Genomic DNA, 13,214 nt, shown 5'->3' with positions numbered 1-13,214 from the left:
TTATGTAATAGAATGTTCATGAGTGCCTAAGCAGCAGGATGTTGCTGCCGGTGCGGCACAATACTTACTGTCTTACTTATAACTGAATACACCTACCTATATAATCTACACTACTGGCTACTGGACTGATTACCTACAAGGACCCTACTTTGTTTACAAAAAATACACTAAAGAAATGTACACTTTATCACTGCCTAAACCTACAGTATCTGGGAAGGGACAAATCTCATCGAGTAACGCCTTAGTGGAAAGGTTGAATAACAGGGCCTTATGCCTCAGCAGACACAACACATTAAACCAGGGTTTTCCCTTATAGTCCCAGGAGGGCTGGCTCCAGGACACAGTTTCACGCTACCGACATAAGTGTACATACAATGAATGGACATGGTATTGATTCATAAAGCCAGTGCTTTTCCTGAGAAATAGGCCTGGGCACTACTTTCCTATACCTGAGTTTGACCCTCTGGCATTCAGCTGACAGTACTACTGGCTCCTACTAATGTGCTGCTCAATGTTTATTATAACTCACTGCCCCTGTGAAGTTCCTCCAAGTAAGGCTTTGGCATTCTCTGAATGTATTTGCGAGAAACTTTAAAGTTTTTATTTTTATTTTCATGAAACTACTGTGGCAAAACTTCAGCTCATACAGTAATTGGAATCCACTCAGTTGACAGTCTGTGTTGTTCAAAATAACACCTTAAATGCTGCAGATCTCTGTCATTGGCTGTGGTTAGCTCCCTCAGAATCTGAGGGATGATAGAGTACTCAATTACTTCCCAATGTGCTAGGATTTTCCTGAAAATAGCTTTACTAAGTGAATTCGCATTATTTGTTACTGTGCATTTTAAGTCCAAGTAGGATTTACTAAATGTCTGAAACAGTACTAATTTTAACAGAGTAAAGTTACATATGCATTTCAAGACCTTTAAGTAGAATGTCTTCAATAACTGCTAAAGCGCGCTGATTTTTGAAGACTTTTTAAGTGAATACAATGTGATGGCAATAAGTGGACACCTGCAATATAACTAACATGTTGTTTTGTCCTTTTCAGAGCCAATGTCCTGGATTTCTTCTGCTGGTAAGTGCCATCTTAATCTTACGTAAACTTCAGAAGGTAATAAATAGTACGTGGTGTTTAATTTTAGACCAGGGTTATTATGAAATTAGACAATAAATAGTTTGTTTTGTTGTTTTTTCCTGTACTGCTCCCCTGCCGCCCTCCAGCTGCTTTCCAAGGCCCATCCCAGTGTCTCACACACTTGCTTGTAGATGTTTCAAGGAAGGGTTCTGCTCATCAGTGACACACATTTGAAAGCCTCCAGGGAGCGCGCGGCCGATAATTGTTCCACTTGTAACTGCCCTGTAAACGGATTGCTTTTGTAAAACAGCTGAAAATGGAACTATTCTCGATCTTGATATCAGCAAAAGGCGGAGGCCTTCGTTCTGCGACCTCATTTATTTGGCGCCTGGTAGATTTCAGAGCGCTGCTCACCAGGGACTCTGCACACAGAAAAGGCCATTTGCAGCATAACTGGCCTTTTAGGTGACACAGCCATCGCCTACGCTGGAAACACCCATAATGCAACCTTGTGAAATATATAGCCCTCTCCGTGCTGACTTGCTGCAGTCAACGGAAAACGCGCATAAATATGTATTACAAGGCCAGGAACACGCCCAGGCTCATGTTATTGTACATATTTAAGTGTGGCACTTTCCCTACTTGATGAGTATATGTTTATATGATCATTTAACTTAATGCCTGTGAATCATGCCCTCTGTCACATATAACTAATTCATCAAAGACAAATGTGAACGCATAATTGAAGCAAATTAGTTTTGTTGGTATCTTGAAAGAAGACAGAAAGGAGGGTTTGCGATTTGAGCATAGAATACAGGGCATAGGGCCAGATGTATCAACATTGCATTTTGCGATTCTATAATAGCGAATTTTACCGATTCGGTATTATAGAATTGCAATATGTAATGTATGTAGGTTTCGCAAAATAAATAGCGATTTCTACATATTCCTTAATAGCGAATCGTAATTTGAGATTCACTGTTAAGGAATGCCTTCCCATTCATTCCTATGGGCCTAGAGGCCCGTAGGAATGATAGGAATGAATGGGAAAGCATTCGCAATTTAAGATTCCCAAATTGGTCATCGCAAATTGCGAATGCAATTCAAGGGTGCAAGGGGGCCAAAAGGCCACCCTGATGCACCCCCAAAAATGTCAAGTGTGCACATGTGGCGCACACACATGCCCTAAGGGCATGTGTATGCGCCACATGGCACTTGGAAAAATGCAATTTGGTGCATTCTTCTAAGGATTTGCAAATTTCCCCCAACTTGAAGTTGGTGGTAATTTGCGATTCCTTACAGCAAGGTCGCAAATTTTAAATGCTTCCTGCATTGCATTTAGGGAATCGCAAATCCCTAAATGCATTCGCAAAATAGGTAATCGCAAAAATTGCGATTCCCTATTTTGCGAATGCCTTTTGGGACGATACAACCCAAAAAGCTTTTTACTGTCTGCGAATCGGCCTGTTTGCGAATGGTAAAACTCTTGCTACATCTGGCCTATAGAGTTCGAATTTAGAGTCTCCAGCAAGTCTTCCACAGCTGAGGTGTCTATTCCATGCATTAAGGAGGATGCCATGCCTTCCTGTAGTATGTGCTTACCCCACACCTTTTGTATTCTTCACTTAGGACACGCTGCAACCCAACGTGTCCTCGTTTCAAGAGAGTTAACCTTCTACTATCACATTAGACGCAAGTCAGCTGGGTCTTGGAACCATTTCAAGTCAAAGGCTAGCAGGTAAAGAGAAAACACTAGCATTTGCCTCAAGAGTTCTCAAACAATGTGAAAAGCAAAATAGCACCATTGAGTGTGAGGCATTAGCTTGCGTATGGGCAGTTCACAAATTTAAAATGTACGTCTGAGTCCGAGAATTTGTCCTACAGACAGACCACAAGCCCCTAGTGCACATTTTTTTGACTGGAGCAAAGTTAATGAGATTGGTTGTCGGCAAGGTTAATAAGATTGGTTTTCAATTTACAAGAATTCGTATTTGACATTTGGCATGTGCCGGGGGAAAAAACGTTTGTGCCGACTGCCTTTCACGAACGGCTGTTGAGGATGTGGAAAATGATGACTTTGTGGATGATGTGGTCTGCGTGGCTTATGTGGATGCTATCAGCGTTAACCATTGTGCAGGTTTGAGTGAACCAGACTGGTTGAGTGCCTGTCAGGAGGATGAAACGTGGAGTAAAGTCTGTCAGTATGTCGTCCAAGGTTGGCCAGAGAAAATAACACTAAGTGGACCTTTAAAATCATTCGGTCAAGTATCAGATGAACTGTCTTTGGGCAATGGATTGCACATGAGGGGGGTTTAATACATATCTCCAGCGAAATTGAGGGATTCTATTATCAAACAGGCAAATCAGGGATATTTAGGGTCTACCAAAACCAACATGAAAATTAAACAGTATTACTGGGGGGCAGGTATTGATGCCCAAGTAAAGTTCTTAATTGAGAAGTACCCGGAATGTCTTATATCTGACAAAAAATGAAAAACTCAAAACCCCCCTTTGCATCCTGTTCGGTACCCTGATGCTGTATGGGAGAAGTTAGCGTTAGACTTTTCAGTGCCATTCATGTTATGGCCTAATCATATGAGGTACTTGGTGCTTTTGATAGATTAATATTCTAAATTGATGTACTTTTCACTTCTGAAATCTGCAGACTCGGAGTCAGCCATTGAATTTTTAAAGCAAGTTTTCTGTTTTGAAGGTTCACCCAAACATATAGTCACCAATACAATATAAATACACTCCTCCCTGAGCACTCTAACAGTACATGTCAATGTAGACCCTGAACCGTTTTAAACATTCAGATTGTCTTGATAGATAAAGCCAAATGATTGTCACAGTTATCCAACACAATGATCAGCAGTCAATGTCTTATAAAGTCCATAACAAATCATCCACTTCGTTCTTCAAGTAATGGTTCAACTCAAAAGTCTTGAAATATATTTATTCCAGTTCAATTGTCTCCAAGAGGAGCCAACACGTGTTTCGTCATGCACTAATCCGTGCCAAATGACTTCATCAGGGCTAATTGGCTATGTCTCCAGAATTGCCAGTATTAAGTATATTGAAAATCAAAAATTGATAGTCACTGTATTAGTAAGCCAATGCATAATTATAAATGGTGGAAGATGCGGGCACAGGTGTCTTATTCACCCCCATCCATATTTCATTCGTCACTTATTTAAATGAATACATTTTTAATCAATTCGTTAGCTCCAATAAATATGTGCCAGTCCTCTACTTCCACTTGGGAGGAGTTATAGAGGCTATATGACCTAAATTAGCTCGGCATTTGGTAATCCTAAGTGGGTGACCTATTCCGATATGCCCGTCTCTCCGAGTAAAGATTCCCGCGTACAACACCGTAAGGATTACCAAAGGGGATGATGGACGGAGCGCTTGAGCAAATCACTCACCCCCAGTCAACTGATCTGGGTTTAATCCATCATCATTCTTTAGCTCACTCCACCACCCCAGTTCAGACATGGCCATATGCAAATCAGTCTGACCCTGTGCATCATGGAAACAGACCAGCCCGTACTGCCAAGCCATGTCTTCCCTGGACCGGACACAAGCATCCTGGGACCGGTTTCAGGTTCATAATACTCATCAGCCAGGCTATCTTGAATCTAGTGGCAGAGTGAGCAAGGGACCCACGTCTGGGCATACCCTGCCAACTTAGGGTGAACAAAGCGATACCAAAGGGGATGATGGACGGAGCGCTTGAGCATTTATGAATTAAGCAACAGGGGGTGGTGATGGACATAGTTTCTGAATTAAGCAGAATACTCTCACCCAGTCAAGAGATCAGGGCTTAATCCAACACCGTTTTTTAGCTCACTGCACCATCCCAGCTCAGAACCTGGCTATATGCAAATTAGTCTGTCCCTGGCCCAGTGCATCATGGGAACAGGGCAAACCAAACTACCAACCCAATTCTTTCACTGGGAAGGAAATACGCTTCCGGGGACCAGTTTCTGGCATTTCAGCCGTCTTCGGCCCGGCTTGCCTGAATCCTGATGGTGCAATGAGCAAGTGACTCACGTCTGAGTATACCCTTCCACGCTTATGGTGGACAAAATATTTAAACAACAGGGGGTGGTGATGGACAGAGTTTCTGAATTAAGCAGAATACTCTCACCCAGTCAAGAGATCAGGGCTTAATCCAACACCGTTTTTGGGTCATGGCTTGGCAGTTCGGGCTGGACTGTTCCCATGAGGCACAGGGGTGGCAGAGTGGGCTAAAAAACGGTGATGGATTAAACCCAGATCTTTTGACTGAGTGTGAGTGTTCGATTGATTCAGATGCTCCGTCCATCACCACCCCCTTTTGTACCGCTTTTGGCCGCCATAAGTGTGGCAGGGTATGCTCAGACGTGAGTCCCTTGCTCACTTTGCCACTGGATTCAAGCAAGCCGGGCTGAAGACGGCTGGAATGCCAGAAACCGGTCCTCGGAAGCTTGTTTCCGGTCCAGGGAAGACATGGCTTGGCAGTTCGGGCTGGACTGTTCCCATGAGGCACAGGGTCAGACTGATTTGCATATAGCCATGTCTGAACTGGGGTGGCAGAGTGGGCTAAAAAACGGTGATGGATTAAACCCAGATCTTTTGACTGGGTGTGAGTGTTCATTTGATTCAGATGCTCCGTCCATCACCACCCCCTTTTGTACCGCTTTTGGCCGCCATAAGTGTGGCAGGGTATGCTCAGACGTGAGTCCCTTGCTCACTTTGCCACTGGATTCAAGCAAGCCGGGCTGAAGACGGCTGGAATGCCAGAAACCGGTCCTCTGAAGCTTGTTTCCGGTCCAGGGAAGACATGACTTGGCAGTTCGGGCTGGACTGTTCCCATGAGGCACAGGGTCAGACTGATTTGCATATAGCCATGTCTGAACTGGGGTGGCAGAGTGGGCTAAAAAACGGTGATGGATTAAACCCAGATCTTTTGACTGGGTGTGAGTGTTCGTTTGATTCAGATGCTCCGTCCATCACCACCCCCTTTTGTACCACTTTTGGCCGCCATAAGTGTGGCAGGGTATGCTCAGACGTGAGTCCCTTGCTCACTTTGCCACTGGATTCAAGCAAGCCGGGCTGAAGACGGCTGGAATGCCAGAAACCGGTCCTCTGAAGCTTGTTTCCGGTCCAGGGATGACATTGCTTGGCAGTTCGGGCTGGACTGTTCCCATGAGGCACAGGGTCAGACTGATTTGCATATAGCCATGTCTGAACTGGGGTGGCAGAGTGGGCTAAAAACGGTGATGGATTAAACCCAGATCTTTTGACTGGGTGTGAGTGTTCGATTGATTCTGATGCTCCGTCCATCACCACCCCCTTTTGTACCGCTGAGCATTTATGAAGGCCTCTTAAGAGCGGACCAATGCAACTGTCAGGTAGTGGATCCACAGTGGAATCTACTATGTATTGGCAATGCCCATTGTAAAAGAATATCACAAGAAAGCAACAGACCTTCAGGACTGAGTCACGTACATAGAATATAGAGAAAATAGTCGGTGGCGCTTCCCCGGTTATTATATTACTTCCGGACTTTGCCGATCTGGGTCCCACCGGCCACGTTCCGTCGATTACGCTCCATGGTGGTCGGATTCCTCTGGGGAACGGGCCGGCGGCGGGTGGCCCTCAATACCTTGATGAGGCCGAAAGACGAGGGGGGGCTCGCTGTGCCGGACTTCGAAAAGTATTATCTGGCGGCACAGCTCCAGACCTTCACCCAGGAGATCGCCAGGGAATTCCGGGGCCCGGAAGACGGAAGAGGGACAGGTATGGCCAGGCATGTTCTCTCCTTTATAGCGCTGCGACAACGTTTAGTCCTGAGGGACTTGTCGATGGAGGAGCGGACTGTCCGCCTGTGTTGGAATCGGGCCCACGCCCGAGGCCAACTGAGAACACCATATGCGCCTGAAATACCGTTGGGGATGCTGACGGCCCTCCCCCACGGAGGGGATTGGTCACGTTTGGCGGCCTGGGAGGATTCCGGTTTACAGCTCGTTGGTGATCTGTACGAGGACGGCGCGCTCTTGTCCTTCCAGGATCTCATTGACCGCTTCGGGATCTCCCGAGGTGACTTTCTGCTGCACTCGGCCATTGTACGAGCGATCCAGGCACACTGGAAGAACGGGCAGGAGGAACCCCAATTATCTCAGGTGTGCCAGTACGTAATGATGTCGGCGGGCACGGTGAAGGCGGTTACTTGCCTATACGGCAGGTTGATTACCGAGGGATTGGCTCCTCTCACCACTTTGAGGACCCGCTGGGAGGAGGACATTGGTAGGGAGATCCCGGAAACGACCTGGTCCCAGTTGGTGAGACGGGCCTGGAAGGGCACACGCAATGCCCGTTTCCAACTGGTCCACTATTATGTTCTCCATAGAGCGTACCTGACCCCGGTGAAAGTCAGGCGTTATTTTGCCACGGCCTCGGCGGAATGCCCTAGATGCCCGGCTCAGGAGGCGGACCTCCTACACATGTTATGGGCCTGTCCAGGACTGACATCCTTCTGGCAGGAGGTAGTGACGACCCTGGAGGAGGTGACAGGGAGACTCTTATCATTGGATGCGGCGGTGGGGCTCCTACACTGGTTTCCCCATACCCCCAGGAATAAAATTTCTAGTAAGTTTATCGACCTGGGGCTCCTCCTTGCTAAACGAGAGGTGACTAGGAACTGGAAGGCACGGGCTGGTCCGGCGGGCGGCAGATGGCACAGTGAGCTTTTGAAGTGGGCGGCGGGAGAGAGCGCACTGAGATATCAACTGGCTTGGAGGCAGGGTAATGAGAAGGCGCAGGAGGCCGCGTTGGAGTGGGAAATGTTGGTGCAGGCCCTCAGGGATTATAGTGCCCCTAGCGACTCTGAAAGCGAAGAAGCGACTCACCCCGAGTCCCGGTGAACGTTAATACTGACAGCCCTATTGCATTCCCCGTGGGTCCGATAGCAGATCCTATGTTGATAGCTCCCCGGCGCTGGTGGTGGGGGGGGGGGGGGTTTCTTAGTTAGTAGACGTTTACGGGGAGGGTGTTTATTTTGGGGGTTTTAGGCTTGTTTAGAAAAGCAGATGACGGACAGTGCATTATCCGGACCAGCTCCAGCATCCTACTGACCCCCATTGCAATTCGCCGCCCGACCCCAGGGTTGTGGGCTGGTTGGCTGTGTACAGACTTTATGGAGGGGGGCCAGAGGGCTTTATTCTGTTACTATTGCTTATGATACCATGCTGGTCGTTACTGTATTGATTTACTGATTCCTGCAATAAAAATATATTTTAAAAAATAAAAAAAAAATAAAAAAAAAATAGAGAAAATAGTCCACAAGATTATCAAGGAGAAACAATATATGCATTGCTATTTTGGCAGAAAAAAGCTATGTCCAAGCAACCCCTTCGACTCTGAGAACACCTCCTAAGCCTGTAGTAGAGCAATTATTGAACTACAGAGAATGTGACCACTTACTACAGGCAGGGGTGTGTTTGTTAGAGACTAATATGCCACAGCAACAGAGACTGTTTCAGATGAGGATAGTTCAGGTTCCCTACCATAAGCATTACCCACCAACACCAAAATGAAATTTGATGACATTAGATTAAATAATAATGGCATAATGCTCTGGTTGAATTGGTCCTGCAGGCGTCCCAACCGATCAGTAAACTATTATCAGTAAAACTGCCTCCCCCTCTTGGAAGTGATCCTAAGTCATTGTTTATAAACATGGTGTCTCACTTGAATGAAACATCAAATATTTTCCTATATCCAGAAGAGGAAATCATCATCTATTATACTGGTATACACATCCTGTGTTTGGGGCATATAGACCTGTAGTGTGGGACATCGTATACAACTCAACATCAAGGTGGGCTGAGGAAGCACTGATTTTTGGTACTGATAATCGTTAGAATTTTTATCGGCTCCGCAAAGTTTTATCCTAGCCCTTTGTGAAATATAAGGGGGCTGTTTAAAGGCAGGTGGAAGGTTAGCACACTCTAGAATGCATACATGGAACAATGGAAACCATACTAGGAAAAGCCAAAGTTATGAATAGGAGAAATAGCTCTATGCAGGGCATCTCAGATTGCTCATCAAGCCCCCTACAGGGAAGTGGCGTTAGAAATCATCTTACTAGAATACTGATGACTCAATTGACACAATATACTCTTCTCACCTGGAATATCAGCTGAACAAGCAATCTATTGATGCATCATAGAATATATTAAAACCTACACCTTATAGGAATAGATATATCCCTATATAGGAAACACGTTAACTAAGTCAGAGGAAGCCAAACCGTGAAACTCAGTAGATAAATTGATATACACTAGATTCCACTCTTTTGGTAGGGGGTCATGGACATGAGTTACCATGGGATTCCTGTAGGAAGGTGAAGTATTGTGTAGTGATGCTCGTTAGGCTTCACCATGCAATACCCTAAAGATGGTCCTTGTATTCACAATAATAAATCCTTAGCTCAGTCCTGGTAGAGTGGCAGAGCAGTCAGGTTTTACTAGAGGAATATATATTAAGCAATTAAGAGTACCAACATGGAGGATAAGTATTTGACACTATTCAATATAAATCCCATACCAATTTATTAAACAAAAACAGAGTTTTATATAAATTTAGGCATCAAAATGAAGTCAATTGGGTAAGTATAACCGGAGTTATGGGGTTTAGAAGCAAAATTAAATCAGTGTAAAACAGTACTGCAATACTTTATCACTGGGTTCAATGGGGAAAAAGCAGCACTAATGATAATCAGTTAGTTGCAGTCCGAGTTGTGTGGAACCCATGGAGGGTAAAGGTGATGCAAGGACCAGGACCAAGCCACAACAGTCAGTTTGATTTTACCTGGCTCGAGAAGCTGGGGTGCAGAGTTGCCCTGGCTGTCCTTGGTGCTGCAGGGGTGCATACAACAGTCAGTGACCTCAATGATCACTATTCTGCGACCATCTCAAACATCCTGGATGCTCTAGCCCCACTAAAACTGAAAATAACCCAAATCAAAGACCAAAACCCCTGGTTCAAAGGATCCCTTAATAATGAGAGGAGAGCCCTCCGGCAAGCTGAAAGATCCTGGAGGCAGCACCCCTCTACCGCACATCTTGCCTGGCCAGAAATGCCTACAACAGGAACATACTAAATTCAAAAAAAGACTCCTTCAGAACTGAACTAGAGAAAGCCAAGAACAGACCCCACAAGCTCATCAAACTGGTCAAATACCAATCGAATAAACTGGCCAAAACATCGAATGAAACCCCAGATCTCTTATATCCTCAGAGGAATTCTCCTCCATCTTCGCTGACAAAATCTTGACCCTTGGAAACTAACTCAGCGCCATCAAACACCCTCAACCCCTTCCTGACCCGCCTCGTCCCACTGCGACACACCCACAGGCTCCACTCAAAAATCATGCTTACTGGACTGTCTTCAAAGACTATGACAAAGACTCCATCTCTAAAATCCTTTCTACCTTAAACCCGAACAACCATTTCAATGACCCACTCCCTGCCAATTGCTTAGCTGCCGTCCCCCAATCCATTATTCCCAGCTGGACTACAATAATCATCGCCTCCCTCCAGCAGGAAATAATGCCTGACTCTCTAAAAGCCGGCCAAGTCCTCCCCATCTTGATAAAGCCGTCGCTGGATTCAGCCTCCCCCGACAACTTCAGATCCATCTCCAACATCCCCCTCTTAGCCAAAGTGCCGGAGAAATGTGTGCAATAGCAGCTAAGTCACCCCATCAATAACTTCCACCTGCTTGATGACTTCCAATCCTGATTTAGAACAAGGCACAGCACCGAAACCACCATGCTCCACATCATGGATGATGCCCTCCAAGCCCTCAACCAAGGCAAAACTTGTCTCCTAATCCTCCTGGACCTTTCCTCGGCCTTCGACACGGTCAACCATGAAAAACTATTTGAACGCCTCAAACTCAGAATGGGATTGGATGGCACTGTTCTAGATTGGTTTAGGTCCTTCCTCCACAACCGGTCACAGAGATTCCTAATCAATGGCAACCTATCATCACCATCCCTGGTCACAGTTGGAGTCCCTCAAGGATCAACCGCTTACCAAAATGTTGCACGCAGCGAGTATCTCCTACCATATGTACGCTGATGACACTCAGATCTACATAAAAAAATCTCTCAAAGACTTTCTTTTGCTGAACGAAACCCTGAAACTCACCGTCTAATGGCTCATATCCAATCAACTCAAACTCAATGCAAAGAAGACAGAATTTCTCCTGAGCTTCCCTCCCAATACCAACCTAGAGATTCAATCGTGGATTAAGGCTATCACAGCCTTAAATTGCCCAACGACCATTGTAAATGCATGCTTTTCTTTACCTCATATATCCGGCACCCCTCCCCCTTACTTCTCGAGCTGTAATTGGTCGATTCTAAGTCTGTCTGTATATTGCTTTGCTCTCCTGTAAAGCGCTCTGATACCCTAATGGGTCAAGTTTGCGCTCTATAAAACACATACAATTAAAATTAAAATAAATAAAATATAAGCAACAGTATGCATCTAAACTCTAAGCATTTAGTAGACTGAATTCCTATACCATTATACATAACTGACTTCCACAACCTCTTTCTACTTCGATGATCTGAGGAATACTCTAATTTCACTCTAGAAGTGACTGAAAGATACTTTTCACAGTATCAGATAGGTCATGTGGTCCGAATAAGACGACTCACAGAAGTGTGAAGGTCTATTAACCACATTATAGATAGTATTGTATAAACTCACCAGTAAATTAATTACATTCTAGATTAGACCATGTACTCTGCATAACGCAAACCTGGACCAAGTCATTGAAGTAGAATATTTGTGAAGAACATTACCAGACCTAATTCATTATTATTTTGCTTCGATTGTGGTAGCTGTAAGACTTGCATCCTATCATAGAAGATACAATCAGGATCACTGGAAAATGACACAATTAAGGGTAGGTTGAGGAAAGTGATTAAAACCTACTTTTTTCCTATATCTGAGCGCCAGGATACCTGTAGGGTGGCAGTAGCGCTATATAAGCACATATACAATACAATACAATACAAGGTAACACAGATATAGCAGAGAATATAATAACAGAATGAGTGGCTTTGTTTCAAAGTGATGATGCAAGCAGAATGCATTGCATTGATCTGCAGCCTCGGGAAATCCATTAACAATCATGTTATTTTCCTGGAAGAGTCCATGGTGCGACTGAAGAGAAGTAGTGGCTAAACACAAGAAAATAGGATGGAGCAGATGAGATTGTGCACAGAGGATGGAAAGGCACTAGAAAAATAAAAATGCTCAGTTTCAGAAAAGATGTATCTCACCAGCATAACATAGTCAATAGAGCTGGCTGAAGAGCAGCCTTGTTCCTTAACCGTCGGGCAGACTCCTCCAGAATCAATAATGTATTGCCAATCAGAAGTTAAAAACACACTGGAAATATATCACAAACATCTACAAGACCTCAAGCAAGTGATGGGTTGCCATATGAACTTCTGCCAGAAAGGATTTCTCAAGGTTGGATATTTTAAAATAAACAGTCCCATTATAGATTCAAATTCTTCTTAAAAAGGCTCAAAGAAGGAAAGATAACTAAGACACCTGAACATTATGCATCCATTTCGGGTAGACCTGTCAAGTATTCCTGGTCCTCAAGAAGTGGCTTTTTCCTAAGTCCAGATTTTTTCTGCAAGTTCTGGTACCATACAGAGAAGTGTGGCTCACCGGTTAGAGGCGGCAGACCCAGAAGCAGAGGTCGGGCCGGGACCAGGGTTCAATTCCCGACGCGGCAGGGTACGGAACCAATGTCAGCGGGCTCGATAAATCTCGCCTCGGTGCCTCTCTAACCATGGGTCTCATGCTGCAACTCTGGGCAATAGCTTGCTTAATCTCCACAACGGCCCCCTCGCTGCCGGGGATGCCTGGCTTCACCTTGGGGATGCCCAATAGGGACCATCTCACAGGGAAAGCCAGGACGGGTTCCCCAGCGGTACACAGCGCCAAGAAACCCCAGGGTGAATGTGCGCTCTACAAATTCATACTAACATAACATGACATACATCGTGAAGAAAGGTCTTTTCATCTTTAGGACTGGTTCCACAGACTTCAGTCTA

At 45.1% G+C, this 13,214-nt stretch overlaps 1 protein-coding gene across 1 annotated transcript in view; it reads left to right on the top strand.

The window, feature by feature from the left end:
• PTPRE (protein tyrosine phosphatase receptor type E) overlaps positions 1–13,214 on the top strand; it is a 934,466-nt gene that overhangs the window by 233,157 nt on the left and 688,095 nt on the right. Inside the window, exon 2 of the mRNA XM_086922566.1 lies at positions 1,052–1,078. The gene's annotated coding sequence lies outside the window, so the exon portion shown is untranslated. The remainder of the gene's footprint in view (positions 1–1,051; positions 1,079–13,214) is intronic.

This window comes from Lissotriton vulgaris, chromosome 5 (assembly GCF_964263255.1).
Source record: "Lissotriton vulgaris chromosome 5, aLisVul1.2, whole genome shotgun sequence".
Lineage (NCBI taxonomy): Eukaryota > Metazoa > Chordata > Amphibia > Caudata > Salamandridae > Lissotriton > Lissotriton vulgaris.
The sequence above is the reverse complement of the archived record's forward strand: the minus strand, read 5'-3'. Positions and strand labels throughout refer to the sequence as shown.